Source organism: Homalodisca vitripennis, chromosome 4 (genome assembly GCF_021130785.1).
Source record: "Homalodisca vitripennis isolate AUS2020 chromosome 4, UT_GWSS_2.1, whole genome shotgun sequence".
Taxonomy (NCBI): Eukaryota; Metazoa; Arthropoda; class Insecta; order Hemiptera; family Cicadellidae; genus Homalodisca; species Homalodisca vitripennis.
The window spans coordinates 48,668,047-48,694,126 of record NC_060210.1 but is presented as its reverse complement, the minus strand read 5'-3'; the positions used below and the strand labels follow the sequence as shown (position 1 = coordinate 48,694,126).

The window sequence follows — 26,080 nt, the reverse complement described above, 5'->3', positions numbered from 1 at the left end:
CTTGAAAGGTATGATTCCGTTTCACAGATATTTAAACCCGGTAAGGAACATTTTTAAGTGTTTAATATAAACATTGTATATGTCTAGTACTCCAACAACCGAGCCGTCTACTCAAATGGAACAAACTTTTAATTAATACTTGCTTCCTGAGGCTTGTTTTATAAATACTTACTATCAGGGAACTTTACAACGCAAGTTTAACTAAAAAGATTTATCTAGATTGAAGTATCTTTTCAACTTTGAAGAATCTTAAAACAAAATTATTTATTTATTTTTAAGGTTTACCTTGAGTTAATTAACTGTTTCACGTATGCTGTTAAACCACATACTAATTGTTAAACCACAATTCATACTCAACGCCTATTCTAGTTTTTTAAACTAACTTCTTATATCAACGAATAATTTTATATAATAACTAAATAGCAATTCATATGAGTTTTAAACGTAAAAGACTTATTTTTTTTCTGTGAATAGTAAGCAATTCGCTTTAAAATCTATATTGTCATAAGAAAGTTCATAAATATTTTCTGTGAACGTCTGGCTGGAACTTATGGAATGTACTCTACAATATTGCCTTCATAATTTTAAGTCCTTATCGTGATGTTTAAAAGATACAAAAATGAAATCATTCAACTATAATCACTTAATAAATTTTGAGTATCATAATGAAATAGCCATTATACAGTTCACGTTTAATTGGCAGGGGCATTTGACTGTAAAATTTGCAATTCTTCACAATTTACTGAAGTTTTATAATTTTTAATTTAACTTTTCCTAATGTAATCCAACACGAAGTTCAATATTTGCGAAATTTAAGCAACTTGCACAACATTTTATGCGTTTTAGTTGGGAAACATGTATATAGGTAATATAATTCACGCGAATTTAACAAAGTGAACAATCATTCAGTAATGTCAATTTCAATTTAATGCACGGCAAATACTTCTGCCAAACTTCGATATTTGTTACTCCATCATAAATCAAACGCGATCCTCTCACTAGCCGGGCGAGATAAAATATCAGTATTTTTTCTAAGGAAAAACAAGTAATTCTTGTGAATCAATATTTAATTATATTAAATTAAGCTATGGCCATTTATTAAAGTCGATAATGTATGCCGTATACACATTAATTTACATATTTTAGCTACGTCAATATATTTTCTTAGCTTTCTTAACGACACCAATACGTTGGGGTAGTTTGTTATCCTACAGTACAAGGGGCTTGAAGGAAAAAAGACATGACGGCCAAGGAGGTGCCAATGAAGTTGTGATACAGAATGTCTTTACAATTATTTACAGATATTTATAGCGGTTATTTAATAGCATATCGTCCTGTGTCAGATTTTTCACAATATTATTCTATCAACAATAATTTAACGGTCGAAAGATGTTTAGTTGCTGACATCTGAGAGAGCAAGTATTTTACCTGCTATTCCAAAATAAAAATATTTAAATCCTGAAATATAGGTCATTTTTAAAAACTGAGAACTAGTTTGGTTTTATTTTGATATTTTTAATGTATATGGTTATAGAGAATATTTGAATAAAATATCTAAAACACATAAATAGCACTGAATAATTGTAGTTGTTTAGCTTCACTGTCAAGGCATCCAATGATGTCCTTCAGCCTCTTTAAGAAACCTTGAACAAAACCATCGTATTGTTATGAAATATAAAACCCTTTTAATATCATACTTTCAATTTCATATTATATATATATATATATATATATATATATATATATATATATATATATATATGTTTAAGAGAATATAGTCCTGGTACACGTAGACACATAAATTTATGTTTTACATTTTTTAAATGTTTTGTTTGTGTTGTAGAATTCTTATTGAAATATCTTATGTGATTTTTTCATTACATGCATTATTATTTGTGATATGTAGGACTGTATATCTACAAGGCAGTTTTTAATATGAACCCAGATATTGTTAGAGTAAACTATTCTCTCTTTCAATATCTCTGCTGTTGCATAGGTTTCATTAAGAAAAAGTGAAGGTGTTCATTAAGGGCAAGTTTTTAGTTGGCCCTCGTCCTGGATAAGGTGCTGAAGTATTTGACACATTCTTGTCTACAAACGAGCGGCCCTGTCTTATTGCGTAATAATTTTTCACTTTACCCGCATATTGTTACTGAAACAGATTATAGTACGATTACTAATTTTTATAGTAACTGATATAATAAAACGTTATAATTTTAAGAATATGAGGACATATGTGATCGTGATACCAATTCAAACAAGACACCTTGCTCTACTCGTATACCGTGCTTTAGACCATCTACCATAAAAAATGTATAGTAAAAATACGTTACCAATAAAAGCATACATTACTACAGAGATACTCGTACAATTTGTACACATTTCCATGAGCAATATCTTTTTTCATAACTTATAGTACTCAAAGGTCATGTAATAACATTGGAGGATCCAGTAACGTAACGAGAAACCCTAAGAGAATAAACCAGATGGAATGACATATTGACCTAGAACAAAAATAAGTTTTTAGAGATGAATTCGAAGTAGGTGAAGCATCCAGTCTCACCTCGGAACTATCCTCAGACTGACACTGATGCGACGTTGAATACGTAACGAAGCGTCACCATCAGCTTCTCTCCGTGTTTCACAGTAATCTAAGAGCATTAAATAAACATGAAATAGGTGAATATCTCACAAGTCTACTTGTTGACTATAATTCTTTTGTAATTTAACTATTCCAATAAAACCGTGTTTACATGAATAATAAACTGTGCTATAAATAATGTATTATTCATATAATTTCTTGTATTAGTATTAAAGTAGAATAAAAGATTCATATAAAATGTTGTAGGTCGGAAATATATTTTTGCGAATCTTTAGTCAAGCTCTATTTAACCTTCTGCTTAGTACGGCTTCTGAAATCTCCTGTATGAATAATCCAGCTTGCCTCCTCGAATATTGAGTCCTCACCCGTCGTAAGATATACAAAAACGTCAGCAAAGAAAAAGAAATTATAAACTAACGTATCAGTTTTCGCTGAGATTGCATGCAAAATATGAAGTTTGTAGCTCATTGTAGTCTGTTAGTCTGTCTTAGCTACCGTTCCTCGTGTTAAAACTTTATAGAATTGAACTACCTTCCTGTCTGAATGGTTTAATTTTGCAATGTTTTCGTTTCCATCTCAGAAATGTCAAAATGAAAATGTTCACTAAGGATAACGTATATCCGATAGAGTGAAATGTGCCATCATCCAACTTGATTTTGTCTTTATGTAATTGAAGCCTCCAGCAGCAAAGTTTAAAGCGTAAGGGTGTTTTTTGTTAACCGTTGTTTTATTATTTTGTAACGTTAACGTTGTTAATGTCTATGAACAATTTATTATTTGAATAATTACATTCAGGAGAAAAAGAGCACTCTGATAATGTTTTTTAACGCGACTAAAAATGTTACATAAGTTGTAATGAACAAATACTATTGTTACTTACAAATATTTATTAATATTATTAATATTTTTTTAAATTTTCTATAAAAGTTGTGATTTGGACAAGAAAAACTAAAATGTAATTGCTTAAATAATTTATTTATTTGGTGCACCTTGACGTAAATATTTTTATTTTATATTTTCACCGTTGATTTTATTAATAAATTTCTTTGGTTTTGTCGATGATAACATAATTTTAGATATTATTTATTATATCAAGAATGGAAATAGGCATAAAGTTGGTGATGAAAATTCTAACTTCAATAAAAAAAGATTTCTAAAAAGTATAAAATGGCAACATGTTGGTAAAGTTAATTAGATATAACATTATGTTATTTTATATATATTACAGTAAATTTAAGTATCGTGGTACTTATGGAAATTCTTCTTTTATACATACACAAGAGTGAGCTAATTTGCATACTCACAGCTATATAAATATTTATTTTATGTGTAAAAATGGTTATAGCATTTAATTAAAACTTGTTTTGTACTCGAAAAAGTGTTCATTATTAAGAAATAAAATAAATGTTCTACAAAAAACTAAAATCCCATTTTATAATAAAAACACTGGTTGATATCTTTGCCATGACGTTGAAAAATTCGACGTAAAATGAATAAATAAAAATAAAATCTTTCCTTTTACTTTACTTATATAGTAGTACTTTTGAACAGTGATTCCTTATAAAAATTATTTTGGGTAAACAATTGTAAAACTACTTAATATATACTCCAAAAAACCTTGCAATATACGAATACAATTGAAAAAAATTGGATTTCTCTCAATCAAATGTTGTTCCGAGCAGGCGAAAAGACAGGAGGCCTCGGAAGCGTGCCGTGGAAGAAATTTTTTCTTAGACCTCGGGGGAACTTCAGATAAAAACCCCCCTTTGATCTAGTTTTTTGGACCAGTGCGATATCTCCTAGGACACTCCCGACGAGTATGACCTCGTTCACCACAGGCATAGCAGATGGGTAGACGAAGCCCACCAGAGTGATGTGGCCCATCCACGGGATTCTGTACGGCCGTGACAGCCCTGGAGGGCTGGATGGAACGAAGATTGTTCCTCTCCGCCCTCTGCCGGTCAGCAAACTGCATGCTGCGCGAAGCAATGCACAGACGGTCCAGTTCAGAAAAGGTGGAAGGGCGACCAGCAAAAACTAGACGGGACCTCTCTTCAGGATTGAGACCCTCAAGGATGGTGGTGACCACAGTACTTTCGGGGATATTAAGCCTTAACACCCTATCAGTGTCCCTCACCTCGGCCACAAACTTTGCCAAACTCTCTCCGTTGCCCTGAGGCCTAAAGAATTTCTCCACACGGAGACGTTCCCTCAACTGACCAGGAACAAAGAAATCCAATGCCTCCCTATGAAAATCATCCAGGGTACCACCCCTCTGGAGAACTCGAACCAGACAGTCACCCAAAGGTGGCCTACAAAACGGAGAGATGACATGCAGGAAGCTCGCTCCCTCAAGACCAGGCAAGTCATGCAGTCGCAGGATCTCAGAAAGAAACCGCAGCAAAGCTTCAGTATCTAGACCATCCACCGTTGGTAGTCGCTGCAGCAACGGGGTAAGTGGGTTTGGAAGCTTGTGATACTGAACAAAGGATCCCGTCACCACAGTCCCCAGTCCTCCAGATCCAGCAGGCAGGGTCCCGTCCACACCAGACACCCCCGACGCCACGCCCACATCAAAGTCTGCAACAACTGACCCAGGGATCCGGCATTCACCCTTAACAGCCGCAGCAGAGTCAACCGCAGACAAGGTTTTTTCAGGAGCCTTTGCTCCCTCGTCCCTCTCGAGTACAGTCAGCAGGCTTTCCACCAAGGTGATGCGTTCCTCCAACCACTCCCTATCACCAGAACTGGTAAGCTTGGATCTAAGTAGCGACAGCCTCATATGTAGATGGGTAAGTCGGGACAAATACCTAGCCCTCTCTCGGCCAGTGGGCGGCGACTCCAACCAGTCCTCCTGACTATTTTCAAAAGTCTCCAACTTAGCCTCCAAAATAGGCCTCTGCTTCTGGAACGCCAAATCCCTAGGCCAGGTAGTGTCCAGGTCCATATTATCCCACAGTTGCTTCCGCATGGACTCGCAGTCGGAACCCGGAGTAAGCCCACGAGCCAACAACTCAAAATGGAGATCCTCCTTCAACAAGTATTCAGGCACCAGAGAGACAGGCATGATAAATAAATAAATGACACAGACTAACAAGTAACACACACTGACTCGAAGTCAACGACTAACAAATCAAAATTAGTAAGGCGACAAGAGAATAACTTAGTGAGACAACACTCTCAGCAGGGTCCCCAGAATTCCTGCCGTCCACGAAACACGGCAGCGAAACCAAAATACCGCAACAAAACACTACGCCGTACCAGAACAAAACCAGAAAAAAAAACCACGAAGACAAAGTATAACAAAACACACAAGTAACAAAAATCAGAAAAAAATAAACAAGTTCACACACTTCCTGTCGATCGGCGATAAATAGCTCAGCGAGACGACACAGGCGCAGGAAGTCACAAACTACCCACTCCAACTCATTCCTCTCACCACCAGTGGCAAAACAAAAACCCCGGGCCCGCAGAGGGTAAAAACACGAAACCACGCTCTGCTACCATTTTGTTCCGAGCAGGCGAAAAGACAGGAGGCCTCGGAAGCGTGCCCCTCCCAAACTCGGAGCAAATCATAAAAAAAAACAATCACATGCCACTAGTGGGAAGAGACAAAAACGAGACAAGATTTCGAGTACAAGAAATAATTATTAGGTGGCAAACATCTTTACACAAAAGTACAATTACTTCAGCACCACGGTGCACCGTGTAACTTAAGAACTAAATAACAACAGATAAAATTCCAATATAGACAATAACATAATAAATAGAAATAATAACATAATAAATAAATAATATAATATAGAGATTTGATATATAAATAACAATTTCAGGTACGGCAGTAGTAAATCTAAAAATTTTAACAGGTAATTTTTTTATGAACTGAGGGGAGGGAAAAGGTTGTAGAATTTCTAGGCCCACTAATTTTAAAAAGTAATTTGGTTTCAAGTTTGTAGCCGAAAATTAAAAAAAAATATCTAAAGCCAATTTTCGAAGGAGGCGGGGGCTTAGTTGCCTCCACGAATCCGAATTAAAGATGAAATCCTCCCCTTCAGTTCATGTAACTAAACTAAATAATACTGGCTAATATACTGGCCCTCCTCCAGATCTAACATCTGGCAGCGCTCCATACAAGCCAATCCTCTCAAGTGGTATAAGAAAAAAAAACACATTTTTGATCCAACCTTGTTCCAGATGAATACAGGCGCTCCGGTTGGATGCCGGTACAGTAGCGCTGGCAGGGCGCGGGCATTCCATTTTGGTTTCAGTATGTTACCATTGGGCAGACTCGCCGCACCATTCCGTTGACGGCACTCACGGGGACCCTATAGAATCCCAACATAACCAGTAGATAATCAGAACAACTTTACTACAACCCGAGAAATAATAAAAACTTAATTATGTTTGCCACAAAGTATAATAAAATATTTAAATTTAACAATTAAAAAAAATAACAATCTGTAACTAACAGTACCTTTTAAGTATCAGAAGACTATTTCCCAAAAATACCTCAAGACACCAAGTATTAAAAGATACACTACTTGGTGACAATATTAAATATTACAAACAAAACAAATTTTCAAATATATAAACATTTACTTATAGGCTAGAACAGCCATACTAAATTATTCAGCGTGATAACATTTACTTGTAACAATAATTCACTGGATTTTAATCATTCTATTATAATAATTTACATTCTATTATTAAATATTAATTTATTGTAAGGCAGGCCTAATAATAAATATATAATTTACAAATAATAACAGAACATTATTTCCCAGATAACAATAATTAAATTATAATCCGTTCACGCTACTATAAAGCCAATAATTAAATAATAAAATTGAAATCATGAATGTTGCCACCCAATTTTGCACGCAACACAAAACACGAGGTAACAAAAATTTGCAAAGTCTGTACCGTCTCGCTTACACTAAAAAAATCAAAGTGTGTACACGGAATAAATAATTTCCGTTCGCCGAACGGATCAGTTAGAAAGCACTAGAGCAAAAATAAAAAACTTAACTTGCATAGTAAATAAATTAACAAATTTAGAACGTACGAAAGACAGGATAGAACACTTTGTGACACGAACACGTACACGAGGAACACCAGTTACAAAAATAATATATATAAAAAGTTATGATCGATGAATTAGAATTCATAGTAATGTGGCTCCCCTTCATTTAGCTCGTTTAAAAATACCAGAGATAAAGTTGAAAGGATCGGATAGATACACAGGGTATATGGTTTTTATGATTAATTATAGAATATAAAGTATGTGTAATTTACGTAGTTGATGAAGTTTTATGAGGGACAACTATTGAAAATATTGTGTAACATGCTCATGACGTCTAATATAAAAATAAATCTAATACAGTATTTCTGAACACGCTGGAGTTTGTTCGATTGCTCAACGGTCATATCATTCATCACGACGTCACAACAGTCAAAGTGTGGTAGTATAGAAGTGTTAATGAGCATCATCTTAACATTGAATGGCAGGTACATGGCATAACGCTTCAAACCGTGGATGCCAGAAACAACTTTTCTGCACATTATCGTAACTTGGTCAGTCAATTTGAGATTTGTGTTTATAGTTAGTCCCAAATTTTTCTGTTTGTTTTTTGGTAATTTAGTTCACAACTCTGTTAAGTTGAAGTTCCGATTCGGTGTCAAGATTAAGTCGGTTTATCACACTCGAGTTGCCAATTATTATCGTTGCGTTTTGTTTTCATTTAGTTTCAGTCCTTGGTGTGTTGTCCAAACGTTAATGGCTTCTAAATCCAAGTAGAGTAGTGATACAAAAGTGGCTAGTTATTTTGGCAAACAGTGAACATATATGTGCAAATCGACGACGTAAATACGAAAACTTGAATGTGATTAAGTTGACGTTGTTTATATAAAGTGAGAAAAAAGGGGCCCAAGTGCAGAGCCCTGTGGGATCCCCCGTACAGCACGTTTTCAGTCTGACATTGCATTCCCCTCCTTGAAGCATTGCTGGCGTCCAGTAAGGTAATACTCGACCCAATTAATACAGCGATTGGAGAAACCATACTTCTTTAATTTTATACGGAGCAGTCGAAAGCCTTGGAGAATTCAAATAATTCCTTCTATGGATTTCAACTCTGCCTTTTTTGATTTGAAAATGAAATAAAAATGTTTGATTCCCCAATAAACGTTAATTTTTTAGCTACTATATACTTATATTTAACACAAATATAAAAAAACCAAGTGCCAGTTAACTTGTGAATCTGATAGCTATCCTATTGATCGATGCTCATTATGAAATATGTGTAATACTCAGCTAATAGAATAACTAACAAGCTTCCTTTCTATATCAATATCAAACGAGATTCTAACTAAAATATCCTCAGATTGGGCGTACAATGCCATTGGACGAGTCAGTCTGCTAGAGAGGAGCAAATATTTTGAAGACTAATTATATTAGTGTCCTGTAATAGCTTAATTAAATTAGTTGACTAGGAATTAATTATGTCACTAGGAACTTAGTTATGTTTAAGTAGTGTATTAACATATGCTATTATGATTTGTTTATTTATGCTTAAGCAACAATAACTTGACAAATGAATGATCAATACATGTTTTTATGCTTTAAGTAAATACAGTGACATAGGCTATTTCCAGTAATAATTTCCCCACATGGACAACTTAATGTCTAATTTTTCTACTAGCTAAAATATAAAAGGAAAAATATAAATAAAAGTACAGGGCTAATAAAGTAAGAAGAGACGAATGGGATAGTTTAAGTTTGCCAAAGCAGCAACTCTTTCTTTTTTATACAAAGTTTTATTTTCTGAAACAAAAGTAACTTCGCAAAAACAATACTACACAAGTTGTGGGTTTGATCTCACAAGTGTCAAACGCCTTCAAAGCTGCTTCGGTCACAATGAAATGTTTATTGCCTTTTTCTTACAACCAATATGAAGTTACTTACAAAAGTTCTTTATAGAGCCCATAAGCTAACTCTGTAAGCTGCAGAAGAAAGGATTTTTTTATCTACTAACTTCCTACATTGCTTTACCTTCATTTCCACTAGCTAAATGATCTCTTTTCATTTGAAGAAACTCCTTGCAAAAAATCTTCATTCTGAACTTTTTGAGATATGATATTTTGATTTGATTTTTTTATAAACTTTTAACATCACCTAGCCGATTAATTTTGCAAGTTTTTGTACCAAAAATTTCTGGAGGCTAACTTTTGAACTTTGTGACACAGACGTTGTAGTTTATACAGCAACTACTAGAGTGTAAATAATAATTTTTATTTCAACTAAAAATTCGCCTTCTTGTTACATAATATTATCCATTCATATTGCATAAACCTTTGTAATAATAGTAAATTCATATATCTCATTTAAGACTTAACTTTATTACATTACTTAACCATGTTGAACGAAGAGTCATGTTTAGTAAAATAGAAATGGGTTTTAAATTAAAAATTTTAGAAAACAATGCAACTTATATGCTAATAGACTTCCTGGTTAAAATTCCCTGAAATACTCGTATAACTTTGTCCATCTTTAGTATGAATGCTGTATACCTACTGCTACGGGATCTAATCATGCGTTTTAGATACATCGTATGAATGTATCCACTATTATTCAGACGGTTACACACATACAAGTGACATTTAAATAACTGTCTGAGTGCTAATGAAGCCTGTCACACAACGGTCTGGTCGGTTCATTTCTGCATCTCCATTCACACATATATCGAAATCGAGTTCGCTTCTAGATAAGCATTACTATATTTTGATAGTGAATGTCCGTCCATAGAATTCAACTGAGCATTAAAAGAGCCAGAACTCTCTACAGAATATTTCGAAAATAAATTTAGTTATAGACAGTTTTTTTTTTTTTTTTGCTTTCACTAAAATGCCTGCCATTTTGAATATCAGCCTGTCTGTGCCTGTATGCGTGACGTAGTAGATCGTTGTATATCTATATATAAACCGCTAACTTGTACATAATATATTAATAACTGTAACAACTGTTTCCTGAATTACACTTTGTGTTATTAAAAGTGTTTTTTAATTGTCGGAATACTTTTATAATACATTAGATATAACAAATGGTAATAAGTATATGCATAAGAAGAAATGTAGTGAAAGTTATTAATAACAACTGTAGAGGAGATTTATGTTTAAATCACCAAACTCCTTCACTTGGGAAAGCTTATATAATCTCACATATTTGCTTTGGATCTGATGATATTTTTATTCCAACAAGTTCAATATAAAGACTTCCAGAAACAATAATCATGATTCTTTTGATACCCGAGACAACTTGCTTCTACTTCCCATTATTTTCGTACTCTCAAATAAACATCCCGAGTTATTGTGCACAAATACAAAGCGATAATATTGCACTGGAAATTGTATTTCAGTCAGTAAACGAGTCTTCTGTTCAAGGTACTTATCATAAAGATATAAAATGTGTTAAAGTTTTGATTTTGTACCATCAACGCTGAATATTTCATTTATTTGAAACCCGCACTTGAGGAATGTAAAGGGATTTCTGATCCCGAGCAGCACTGTAGTTATTTTTATTCCGCCATTATTTGTTACATGGTTTACTGATAGAGACATGGTCCAAAGGAACCCGATTCCAACCGAAAATTTAATAGTAATCGGGATTCTAATACAATGTAGGCTACCTCGGTTTTAAGATAATTTCAATGAAGTCACACTGACACACAAACTGCCGTTTCTTCTTGCTAGTTAGGTCTTTGACGTTCTGAGCACACACCAAACATCTCAGTAACGTTTGCCAGTCGAAATTAATTTTTTAAATATTTTATTTCAAGATCGTATAGAAATATATAACGAGCGTGTAAGAGTTGCTAATAATCCTGTGGCTTGACAAGGTCTGATCCCTTTTAACTGAATCAAGGAATTTAACTGTCTTCTAAACTAAATCATATCATTTTAGCTTCCAGAGTCGAGAGCAATAATCGGCATTGCTTCATTGCGACAGTTTCTCCTGAAAAAGTTTGTATTAATGAATTTTAATACCATCAAATCCAGGTTTAGATGAGTTACGTTTTAGAGGAACTCGTAAATCTATAACATAGTTATATAGTTGATTAATTAATTAATTCAGAGTCATCGCATGTACATGATGTATTTCCTTTTATTTAGACTACTATAAAATAACTGTCGTGCAGCTCTAATAATATCTTTCATAGTACTCAAATTTATGAAGGCCTAACAAAAGAACGGCATATGTTTCCGGATAAAAAAACTATCTTAACTGGTCATACAACTGTACAGGAAACCTAACTAGTTACAAAAACTGTATCCAAATCTCGGATTGCGTCTCATATTAGTAAGAAACAACACATTGCAGAGGAAATTTATCACACAATGAGATAAAGTTTGGATGTCACATATTTAGGGGTATCCGCATAATGATTCAATTAGGGAAGAATAACTGGACAATAAAAGTCTCCTGCTTACTTGTTTCGCCTGATATAGCCTACCAATTACCGCAGCATGAAACTAGATCGTCGTTTGAACACATATAGGTTAACGAAGAGTACGTTTGATATATTACATTACAATAATAGTACGCAAAATTCTGAAAAAGGTCCTCATTTTAAGTGATCATAAATATTCTGAGTAAAAGTTGCCTTCTACTCCATCACCGATTCCTGATTGCTAGGAAAATTATTTGATTAACGTACATGTATAGCATTTTAAAATATATTCTTCAAGGTATGTCCTTATGGTTATAAACAAAACAAAGAAATAGTAGGAATATTCGGATGAGATTAAAATTTAAAATAATATTTTGTCAATGGCTCAACAATGTGTGATAAAGGTATGTACTACTCATTACGTTGTTCTATAGTCTCCCTTGGTAGTTTGTAATCTCTGCTTGTACGACTATTAGAGGGGATTTAAATATATTCTAATCTAATACTACATGATATCACAAGCCCACTCAGAAACAATAAATTTGGTATTATTTCTATTACTTTCTAAATAAATAATGCTTGATAAACGTAAACTTTTGAGCTGAAATTAACACATGAGATCTTCTCTGATTATGGAACAGAAGATGTTAACGTTAATGTGCAATCTTTTGCATAGATTATACCTTGTTTTGTTCATTTTAAATTCATTTGTACTCTGTATCTAATTGTTGATAGAAAAAGCCACATTCGCGAAATTTACAAGTGTTCTTGTCTTAATATCCAGCACACTAATTAACTTCATTCCGCTTTTTATTTTTATCTAGTAAGTAAATTATTAGTAGTAAGTATTTACACAGACAAAGTAAATTATTAGTGTAAAATTGAAAATAGACAAAGGAATGATTTATGTTTCTAAAACTTCAGTACTCTACCATTAGTTTAATGTCGCTTGATATCTATTAATATGCAAATTATAGAATTTTTACAATCGTCTAAGTAATTTTCTAAGAACTTTTTATTTTGTACTGTGAATAACACGGAATAATTTTAATGGAAAACATTTCATTGGAATGGTAAAGTTTTTGGATTTGTAGTACGACACAAAAAAACTTTCATTAGTATTTGTGTACACGTGAATGACACTCGGCTCTTAACCAGCCAGATGTATGTGTTACATCAGCACACCGTAAGGGCGCCATCTATCTTCCTTACAAAACAAGACCTTTCATTAGTATTTGTGTACACGTGAATGACACTCGGCTCTTAACCAGCCAGATGTATGTGTTACATCAGCACACCGTAAGGGCGCCATCTATCTTCCTTACAAAACAAGACCTTTCATTAGTATTTGTGTACACGTGAATGACACTCGGCTCTTAACCAGCCAGATGTATGTGTTACATCAGCACACCGTAAGGGCGCCATCTATCTTCCTTACAAAACAAGACCTTTCATTAGTATTTGTGTACACGTTAATGACACTCGGCTCTTAACCAGCCAGATGTATGTGTTACATCAGCACACCGTAAGGGCGCCATCTATCTTCCTTACAAAACAAGACCTTTTATTAGTATTTGTGTACACGTGAATGACACTCGGCTCTTAACCAGCCAGATGTATGTGTTACATCAGCACACCGTAAGGGCGCCATCTATCTTCCTTACAAAACAAGACCTTTCATTAGTATTTGTGTACACGTGAATGACACTCGGCTCTTAACCAGCCAGATGTATGTGTTACATCAGCACACCGTAAGGGCGCCATCTATCTTCCTTACAAAACAAGACCTTTCATTAGTATTTGTGTACACGTGAATGACACTCGGCTCTTAACCAGCCAGATGTATGTGTTACATCAGCACACCGTAAGGGCGCCATCTATCTTCCTTACAAAACAAGACCTTTCCTCTCCTGACTTATGGCTCCACGAAATTCTTTAGATGAAACTTCCGCTGACATAAATATATTACGATTCTCGTTTGCTATATGTCTTCAGTGTTATTAATTACATCAGTTTTACATTAACCTAAATGCCTGGTGCAACAGTCACTAACGTTTCACTTAGACTCTGATACTATGTTAGCGATTAAAAATAATAGTACGTATACTTGTAAGTTCTATAAATTATTTAGTAATTTATGTTTTTATTGAACTATATGCTCTATTTTGCCTTTTTGCATTGGTGTACAAAAGATTAGTTTGGCCTCCTTCTCACTTACATTGCTTCCTTAGGGGCGGTAGAAAAGAAGAACCGCTAGTCATAATGGCATGCAATTTTCACAGTAAGTGAAGTAAAGTCTACAATTTTTAATAATGAAGTTTTTTTCCAGTAAAAAAAATTCTGAAAAAAATATTAGCCTCCGAATAATTCCAATGTTCCAATATAAATAATATGTAAAACTAAGTGATATAGATTTAGACGATTTAATTTTACATTTTTAAAAACTTTGCCTCGTTTGAGTACTGCTAATAATGATCGTGTTTGTTATTTCGTATCATGTTGGCAAATCTAAGCCTAGACCTCCGTTTTTGGAAGGGAATGATAAATATTAACTCCTATATGAGTTTGATGATATGTAGATTATATCAAAACTTACTTTTTATTGTTTTATCCTGTGCATGAATATTTCCTAAATAAACTTTGCAGTCTGCTCTTATCTCATGACTTAGCACGCGAAGTTGTTTGAGTAGACTCATAAAGAACTTGTGTTTGAATTATTATTTACTTAAACACTACACTCTTGCACTCACCCTTTCCACTCATCACTCATCTCGACTAAAACATTTGCGACTAAGTCAATCACACAATAAGAGTTTCCTGGTTGTTGACTTTTATCAACAGGTTAACTTCTTAATCAAATAAGTGCTATTTATATTGTTGCAGTTTAAAAGATAATGTCATGTTTGAGATACTCGACCTGCTTTTGATAATCTGAATCACACAATTTTAAACCAGTACTGTACGAATATTACATGGAATATAATAATATTCGTGCTCCCTGGGTAACGATAACGAACAGCAATTTTTGGTAGCTGGACCGTCACACTTGTGATCTCCCAGTTATGGCAGCTATCGATTTTTTCCCCCCATACGATATATATATATATATATATATATATATATATATATATATATATATATATATATATGATAGATTTAATGAGAAACGAATTTTACTTTGTGCTTTTGATATAAAACTAAAAAAAGTTTTAAAAAAAACATATGAGTATATTAATACCAGTTGAATGAAAAAATTTTCTTTTGCCTTTGAAGTCATCGTATGTGTTTTGTTCATTTAAAACATCCAGGCATCCTATTCATATTTTTATTTACAGTTGCGATCGTATGTATATTGCGCTTATAAAATATTATTTGATATACAATGCAATTTTTAATCGTTAGCCGTAATTGTATTTTTGGATCAATACGAAATCTTACTCAAAAATTCTAACAACATTTTTCAATATAATTTGATGAAACTTAATGTTATTCACAGCAATTCTGTAGTATTTTGTTATATTGTTCATACACGCTAAAATAGCTTTTAGGTATGCATAGCGATATCTATAGGAGTGGTGTAGTGAAGTGAATCTGTATAAATTATGCAAAGTTCCGTCCCTTCGAACACCCAGGAGAGGAAGGCACCAGGCTTATCTACAGCTCGGCTTCAACAAAACCCCATCCACAAACAATATTGTCCGGAAGGAGAACGTGGTTTACATGTTTCTATTGTGTGACACAGATAACAATCCGTGCTTTGTACTCTTACCATATACATTACATTCTATTGTAAAGCTTCGATAGACTTACAAATTCCAAATAGTAATGTATTAATAATGACGGAGTAGAAAATTGTTCATGAAAATAGATGCACAATAAAAGTACAACTTTTTTATTATATATCTGCAAGAAGTTTGAAGTCAAGAACAATTTTGACTGTGTAATCTATCAAATAAGGGATTAAAAAGTTGTAATAATAAACTGATATTTAAAATTTGCAATAAATTTAAAGATAATCATCACGTTATTTACAAGTAGGTTTACTATTGTTTTTATAAATAATCTGTGGTAATGGAATGGAATTATTTATTCAGCTGAAAATAACAAACATATTTAAAACATTTAAACTTACACACTTGGAATAGTTGGTTAGTCATATAGGAAACTTCTTGTGCGTAGCGGTCGAGTCCATATAGCCTTAGAATAACGAAACAAAAACACAAATTTAAGCCTTTTCACGTCAACAAGCAAATAATTTTTAACACAGTGCGTATGCGTGTGCGTGTGTAACGAACATAATACCAGCATTTTCTATTTCTAAAAGTTTACCCTTGTAAAGGCTTAATGAAACGATCTTGTCTATTTTATATTTGGTACATATTCATTTTATTTGTATGTTTTAAACACTCAGTTCCAGGCTAGCTAATGTGTTTTATGTGCTTAGGTGATCCTTCTACTCGAACAATAATCCTCTATCTCCAATAATGAATCTAAATTTGTACACTACTTATTAGTAACTTTTAGATTACTAAACTGTATGTATGCGATTTATATATTATTTTTAAACCTTCTAAAAATTTAATAAATATGAAGGGAACATAACTTAGAAAAAAAAATATAAAAATATCTTTTTTCAGTATAAAATGAATTCTTAGATCCTCATTTCCTACACAGGATGAATAATAAAATGTATATAGTCACGTTTTTAGTATTTTTTAATATTTTTATGTGTGTAGGTTTTATTAAATGTTGCAAATTTAAAATAGACAAATAAAATTAGACGTTATCTTTTTAAGTATTTTAGATGTGTTGCCGTATTTTTAGCTTTTTTGAATTTACACTATTATTTTGTTAATGTATTAAATGTTATTTATTTTTTTTATAGAAAAGAAACAAGAACAAAGCTTGAAAATCCCAAAACCAGTAAAAGGTTTCGTAAAATTAGTTTTAGATTCAAATCACTGATATAATAACATTTTACAGTTTGGTTGATCTTAGATTATGTATTTATTACAACATTTATATGAATTCTTTTGTTTTAGATTATAATGAATCAACATCCAATTACTTCCTCTTAAAACGTGAGGTAAGTGACCACATTATTTGTTTTTTATCTAGACTTATTTATCTTATAACCCTTTAGAATCATTAGAACTATTTAAGTTTCGTTCAAATACTGAATATTTTTTTAAATTATTATACAAAGTTTTTAAATCCGAAAATATTACTCAACCTCACATGCCTGTGTTTAATATATACTTAAACTGTATTTGTTATCATTCAGTATCATTCCTAGATAAAGTATTAGATACATTGCTTTTTAAATGTTTGAATATCACAATCAAGCAAAATTATAACGCAAAGATTTGTAGTAAAATTGTTCGAAAAGTGTAATACAGAATGGGAATTTTGGGATCTGGGTAAAAGTGGCTGGTCGAAAAGTCTAATTTATTATTGAGCATGATTTTTAAATTGGGTGGGCTGTTTACTTTTAAATAATTTATATGTTTAATGTATATTTATTATATGTTGAATAACTTTGATTAAAGAAGCTAAAACAGAGCTAACCTATCCTCCTTCCAAGGTTACGTGGCTGATATAGAGTTTGTGGGATATGGGATCTTGGGAATCGAAGAGCTACAGAGATAGAGCTGTAGCAAAAGGTTTTACGCAAAGGTTACGGATTATTATTACAAAAAAAATTATTTTATTAGGAGAAAAATATTTTTAAACGGTTTCAATGTTTAGTATTTCAGGGAATATGCCAAATAAATTTCCGCTTTTCAGCTATATTAAGTGACTTTCTTGTTTCGTGAAGGATTTTCCATAGTTACTAAATAGTAGCTGGAATATATCCATGGCTGTAAAAATCTTACTTTTCTACGAGAAACTTTTTTTAAAAATAATCTTAATACAACATATATAACCTAACATTTAAAAGTACTTAAATCACATACTATTATATTAACTAAGGTAAGAAAAGAACATTAGTTAACTTTTACTGAACGGGAAAATTGCATTCAATATATTAATTATACTCAACTTGTTTCAAAAATAATTTCTTTAATTGATCTATGTTTCTGACCCAGGCCTAGTTTGTGCAAATATACGTGTGAAATGTAAACCGAGTGTTTATAAATGAGAATTGGAATTTAATAGTTTGCAGTTTTTTATTATTACTTACAATCATAATTTATACATCATATCAGAGTTACAAATATAGTTTTTTGTCATATGTGCCAATACGGACGCAATGTTTCCTCCGCCGTCCGTTAGTCGTGAACGGTGTCTTTTTAACACAAAAGTTGTGCAGTTCACAAAGACCAAATATGTATGTGGTAACTGTGTAACTTGCATTCCTAGTAATATTCTGTTTTGATCCTCCAAGTCATGTAGCATCAATAGATTATATTTTTTTTAATATTATAGTTCAATATTGAAAACAAGAACTGGAAAACCGCGCATAATCTTTAATAATGCTAAATAAAGAGCACATAGTTTAAAAATGGAGATTTGGTATGAGGCTTTTTTGGAAGATGTTGCGGCGCATTAATAAAACGTGTCAATAAGTGCAATGAAAAACATAGCGGCGAAAATCCCGTCATGACCATGCGATAATTTTCGTCGTCGTTCCCTAGACTCCTTATGCGACAATCACCACGTAGGCGCTTGCCTCACCGCAAACACCTACACTCGTCTCTCCGACATCTGCGCCTGATACAGAGCCCTGATACTCCACTCCTGTTCCGGACCCCACAGTGTCACCTTCGACCTCGCCTGCGCCTGCCACACCGCAAACACCTACACTCGTCTCTCCAACATCCGCGCCTGATACACAGCCCTGATTCACCACTCCTGTTCCGGACCCTACAGTGTCACCTTCGACCTCGCCTGAAAGCGCTGCAGCAGCATCTATCGTTTGAAAAATGAGACCGAGTATCTTGAAAGCGAATATAAGACGCTGCTGGATCATACATACGATATATCAGACACTCGTTTGCTTCAATTTCCGCGTCGACCATACAGCCCACTCTTTTGCGACGGTGGATTGCGATGTCCAATATTCTTACCCGTGTCTCCCCAGTCTCCCTTGTGGATGGTGCATTAGGATCTGCCGAAATTGCCTACAACTACCGATTGGTTTAACAATAATAATGAACTTACTATTAGCATGAAAATAACTATAGAAGTACAGAAAATCGAAAATCGTAATCTATAATTGTATTACTGACCTGTAAGTGTGCGAAGGTGAATGAAGTACAACCATGGAAAAGCCAAAAAACGTGATTGCCGGTAACTCCAAAGAACAAGTCTTATGTACTATTAAATAGAAATATTTACTACTAGTTCAAAAAACGATTAAAAATTAAAATGATACACTGATATAAAACTGAGAATAAACTCCAAGAAATCACTTAAATCCCGAACTTTCATCCCCACGTTAAAAAAGTTAGCGTCAGAGGTAACAGCCAAACACGTCACATACCTGAGCTCGTGCAAAAATTAACCAGACCCATGATTTCGGTTATTGGCATTTTTTTACGAACATATGCTCTCACAAGCAGGTATTCACTTAGTTAACAAACTGCCCAATGGGATAAATAATTCCGCAGCACCAAATAGTCTTAAACTCTTTTTAACTTCACATGCATATAATATATTAAAAAGTTTTTTACATTTGACTAGGAGATCGCCTAATCAGAAGATTCACTTGGGCGATGTAGGTTGAAAATTGGCAAATAGATAAATTACAACCACTCAGAATAAATAACAAATGACCCCTTAATACATTTTAAGGATGATGCATGAATTTTGAATTGCACGTTTCAAAGTGATACTGATGTGGTGGGAATTTGCAAAAATTTTAACTCTGATTTCTAATTATTGACTTTTACTATACATCAAACTAGCTCCATGTAAAACAAGTCTCCCCAATAAACATTGATTGGTTAAACTTCAGTTTGAAAGTTATAGCTGCCTTTTTACAAGGAAAAATGAACGGGGTGACCAACGAGTGGGTGAACGAGAGTCGTGAATTAGCGATTACAGTAACAAATGTTAGGAAAGTTTACGGAAACGCTTATAACTACGTCCTTATCGTTTGCAGGTGTTACACGCACTAAAGCTTGCAGACTATGGTTTACGTTCCAATTTTACAAACATGTTTTTGCACAATAATGATAATTTAATAGTTTAATTATGTAGTTTTCAATAATGCATCATAGTTTCCCTACAGTGGACATGTAAAAACTCACGATGTGGTGTCTGGGGCTTGAAAGCCTTTACAAAATGTTACAATTGCACCGAGACTTTACTAAATCTAATATTATGTGTGCCACATCTAAGTGGAAAGTTCATGGGCCTTTATTGTTTACAAAAGGAACTGTAACTGGTATTTCTTAGATATGCTCTAGAAGTATGGCTATTTCGTCAATTGGAAGAATATAAGCCACACAACTTCATTTGGCAGCAGAATGGAGAACCGCCTTACTGGTATAACTCATCACGCGATTGGTTAAACTTCCCTATAGCCAACTGCTCCAATATAGTATGCTCCAAGCATATTGATAGAGCTTGTTTCTCATGGCATCCAATTCACCCGACCTTGACACCATGTGATTTCTACCTTTGGGGATTAATATAGCACATACACACTATGTGCTTCAGCTACCAGCTGTTCTACCCTCCTCAAGGAACAGGATTGAATCAACTGTTGCAACAATCACTCCAGACACATTGATCAAACTTTAGGAAGATATCGACTTGATTTGTGCTGTGTGGTGAATGAAGCTCACATTGAACACTTCTTATTCAAATCTATTCATTTCCGTACACACTTTTAAGCTCTAAGTTTATCTGTCTGAGCTACCCTTTAATGTCATGTATCAATTATAGTTTTAAGAATACTACAAAACTTAAAAATTCCGATATTCATTTACACTCGTTATTCTCTCAATTATTAACTGTGGCGTTTGGCAAATAAGAGAACATTCACTAATTTAGAGGGTATACTAATAAAAAGTCAGTACTTCATTGTACACTCAAAATGATGAGTATTATATGTTTGAATAATTTACCTCATGAGATAATATAGTTCATAAGTGCCTTTAAAATTTATTGTTCTTTATATTACCACTGGCTCAACACAGTTGATTTACGTAATAATCTTCCCTGTATGTTTTTTTTTGTTTTTTATAATTAATTTAACGTACCGTAATATCTTACTATATGCAATTCCGCAAGGTAACTTTAATCCTTGCTAAACACGACCTAAAATTAAAAGATTAAAATAGCAATGGAGTTACTCTGCTTGAGCTTTTCAATTACATTTCAAGCATACTAATAGTTATTTGCCGAGATTTTTGTGAGACGCAACTCTGCTTCAGTGTTAAAGTTATTTAAACACGGTTGAAAAACTGTTTAGTGTTTAATATTAGCATTGCATATATCTGGCACAGCAATAACAGGGCCGTCTTCTCAAATAGAACAAACTTTTAATTAACATTTGCTCCCTGAGGCTTGTTTTATAAATAGTTCACAATTAGGGATCTTTTACAACGCGAGTTAAACTGTAATATTTTACTTAAATTTAAGTATAATTTCTATTTTTAACAACCTTGATAGCTAAATATTGTATATAGTATTAGTATAAGCCTTAAAATGTTCATTATTCGCCTAAATCCCGAATAGTATTTTACAGAAGATTGAAATTTTAAAGAAAATTATTCGATTACTATCGTTTTATTTTTTTGTTAAATAAATAAATATTTTTGCATACTATCTAAATTGCATTGCATATGGTTGCTGAAAGTAAAGTCTTTATTATTAATACTTCTGCAAAATAGTTAGTAATTTACTAAAAAAAGCCTTATTATAATAAGGAGTTAAAAATAAATTTAGTTTACTTCTGGAACATTATACTGTTAACATGTAATTTAGAACATGTTTTTCGTAATTTATTTACTTTATTACAATTTTAATTCTCACCAAAAATTCTTCATTTTTATCCATGAGAAGTAAAAATATAGTTCATGAAAAGTAAATTGTGATTACCTTAACGTACTGTCCACTGATTATATTTTTCAGGGAAAAAGTTTTATGATCTTTAATGATTTATTATTAAGTTGTAAATTGTACTTTAACTGATTTCTGATTATATCCTGATTAAGTTAAGACTAAAACTTGTAAACGTGATCAAGCTGCATATAAGTTTATTCGTGTGGTTTGGGGTGATAAATATGTTAAACTTAGCCAAAAGTCCAAAGCACTCAGGGAAGTCAAGTTAAAATATATCCATAGTGAATACTCCAACAAAATGCCTTAATTGTTGCTACACCGGAACTAAAACCCGGATGTCTGTCTATCATATATCAAGATTCAAGCCCTGGAGTGTAAGCATTGTTTGTAAAGCAGTCTTTAATAATCAACCAATATTTATCAATCTTTGATAGTTTTTTTATTTTTTCCATTCAAACACCGTCTATTTAGTGTGAATTAAATGCATTCACTCATATTTATTACATTTAACTTTTATTCATATACGATTTATAATTCCAAATTATTTAAACATGTATTCCTTATTAAGTTTGTACCAACTGTATTGGTGTTTCCATTACTTTCTTTAATAATTTTTATATGCATATTCATACTAGGATATATGAGTAACTCCTTTAACGTCGATTTAGAGGAAATATGGGTGTAAAACTAGTAGGTCTTATAAAACAAATTCTAATTATATTCTATCAAGTTACCAGCAACTTTTACACTACTAAGTAATGGAAACGCAACTAAGGTCAAACATACTTGCCATCTGGGAGCCAAGCGCTTCCTTGGCCCGTGCTGCTTGAAACCTACTTGATTACATTATAGTTCCTAATGGAAACCAATGCAGAGCTTGATGGAGTTTATTACATTTTGCAAACTAATTATCATTAATACTAATCCAATTTTATATTATTTTTTATGTATTTTGGGTATTCTTAAGTGCTACCAAAATTGTACAGTACTTAAATGGTCTAAATATAGAAATTATTTCTCCTAGAAATTTTTTTAAAACAACATTTGTAAAAATATTTCATACTCTAAATCTGACAGCTACAACAACAATGTAAATTTGAATTCCTTTCCGAGATCTTTAAGTACATGCAGTTCAAACATTTGAAAATTACTGGAAATTTCTAATATGGCAATCATCTTTTATCTTAAAACATATCATTATTTATTTCAATAAAAAATGGTACATTAATATTAATATTGGTCATGGAACTTATTATTGTTTCTCTTATATCCTCAAAATGTATAAATTTTTTTTAGCGTTTCAAAGCCAGAGCAATATTTGCAAACATGAGTTGAGAAAACCCCTGTTTTTAAATATGCATCAACTCAAATATTCTAAAATGTAGATAGGAAACTCACAAATGTGTGATCCTTTTAAATTTTAAAATATTTGAAAAAAAATTTTTTAAATTATTTTTAAAGTTGAAGTTTATTTTAAACATATTATTTAAGAACATGTTTAATGTTAATAGAAAGTGAACATTTAAAAAAGTATCATTTACACTTCGGCGAATGTAGTAAAAGAACAAAACACTAACAAAACAAAATCACTTATCAATCTTCAACCTTACAAAAATTTGTCCAAATTTACTTTTATGTTTAGTGAATTACGCAGTATATTAGTTTCTTTGAATTGCATAATAAACTCAAAGAAATTGCTATAAAATATGGTAAAAAATTACTCGACAAATAACATAAACACAGAAAAGTTGGCCAGCATGCTACAAAATGACACGCATTAACCAATTAGCCGGTTCAAAGTCTTTATTGTTAATTCTGTTTTAATTTCCCACTAATATGCTGGCGTAAGTTCTACGTTTCTCATTGGCAAGGTCCAGGAGAGGAACGCTTGCCCCTTGCTGCTTTTACATCATGCGTGGACGCAGACACATTCGATTCCAGGGTTTTCCTGCTCAGTTGTATCTGGTACACAATAAATTGGACGCACAGACACATAAACATCGGGCAATGGGATACTAGACAGCCAGCTGATACTAGGCAACACAAAAAGCACCAACCACTCACAGAGAGATTATATTGACAGTTGTATCTGGTACACAATAAATTGGACGCACAGACACATAAACATCGGGCAATGGGATACTAGACAGCCAGCTGATACTAGGCAACACAAAAAGCACCAACCACTCACAGAGAGATTATATTGACAGTTGTATCTGGTACACAATAAATTGGACGCACAGACACATAAACATCGGGCAATGGGATACTAGACAGCCAGCTGATACTAGGCAACACAAAAAGCACCAACCACTCACAGAGAGATTATATTGACAGTTGTATCTGGTACACAATAAATTGGACGCACAGACACATAAACATCGGGCAATGGGATACTAGACAGCCAGCTGATACTAGGCAACACAAAAAGCACCAACCACTCACAGAGAGATTATATTGACAGTTGTATCTGGTACACAATAAATTGGACGCACAGACACATAAACATCGGGCAATGGGATACTAGACAGCCAGCTGATACTAGGCAACACAAAAAGGACCAACCACTCACAGAGAGATTGTATTGACAGTTGTATCTGGTACACAATAAATTGGACGCACATACAGATAAACATCGGGCAATGGGATACTAGACAGCCAGCTGATACTAGGCAACACAAAAAGCACCAACCACTCACAGAGAGATTATATTGACAGTTGTATCTGGTACACAATAAATTGGACGCACAGACACATAAACATCGGGCAATGGGATACTAGACAGCCAGCTGATACTAGGCAACACAAAAAAGCACCAACCACTCACAGAGAGATTATATTGACAGTTGTATCTGGTACACAATAAATTGGACGCACAGACACATAAACATCGGGCAATGAGATACTAGACAGCCAGCTGATACTAGGCAACACAAAAAGCACCAACCACTCACAGAGAGATTATATTGACAGTTGTATCTGGTACACAATAAATTGGACGCACAGACACATAAACATCGGGCAATGGGATACTAGACAGCCAGCTGATACTAGGCAACACAAAAAGCACCAACCACTCACAGAGAGATTATATTGACAGTTGTATCTGGTACACAATAAATTGGACGCACATACACATAAACATCGGGCAATGGGATACTAGACAGCCAGCTGATACTAGGCAACACAAAAAGCACCAACCACTCACAGAGAGATTATATTGACAGTTGTATCTGGTACACAATAAATTGGACCCACAGACACATAAACATCGGGCAATGGGATACTAGACAGCCAGCTGATACTAGGCAACATAAAAAGCACCAACCACTCACAGAGAGATTATATTGACAGTTGTATCTGGTACACAATAAATTGGACCCACAGACACATGAACATCGGGCAAAGGGATATTGGACGGCTACCTAATTTTAGGCAACACGACACACATCAACCATCTATGAGAGATTATATTGCCAATTGTATCTGGTACACAATAAAATTAACTCACAGATACGTGTACAGCGGGTAATGGGATACTGGACAGCTAGCTAATATTAGGCAAAACGAAATGCATCAACCACTCGCTGAGAGATTATATTGACAATTGTATGTTTTACTCCATACACTGATTTCACAGATATTTGATATTCAGGCAATAAGGTACTCGACAATTTACAAGTATTTGGAAACACAACAACCACTCCTGGAGAGTGTTTATTGACAGTCGAGTGCCCGTTACATGTGGTTCACAATAAAATAATCCCACAGACACATGATCTTCGGGCAATAAGGTACTCGACAGTTGGCAAGTATTTAGTAACACGATATGTATCAACCAATCCCGGAGAGTTTTTATTGACAATTGTATGTTGTACTCACTGCACTGATTTCACAGATATTTGATATTCAGGCAATAAGGTACTCGACAATTTACAAGTATTTGGAAAACACAACAACCACTCCTGGAGAGTGTTTATTGACAGTCGAGTGCCCGTTACATGTGGTTCACAATAAA

General features: G+C 33.5%; 1 protein-coding gene across 2 annotated transcripts in view; it reads left to right on the top strand.

Annotated features, from left to right (window-relative positions):
* LOC124359294 (5-hydroxytryptamine receptor 1) overlaps positions 1 to 26,080 on the top strand; it is a 411,266-nt gene that overhangs the window by 278,713 nt on the left and 106,473 nt on the right. For both annotated transcript variants that reach the window (XM_046811921.1, XM_046811919.1), the window contains exon 4: positions 17,088 to 17,131. The gene's annotated coding sequence lies outside the window, so the exon portion shown is untranslated. The remainder of the gene's footprint in view (positions 1 to 17,087; positions 17,132 to 26,080) is intronic.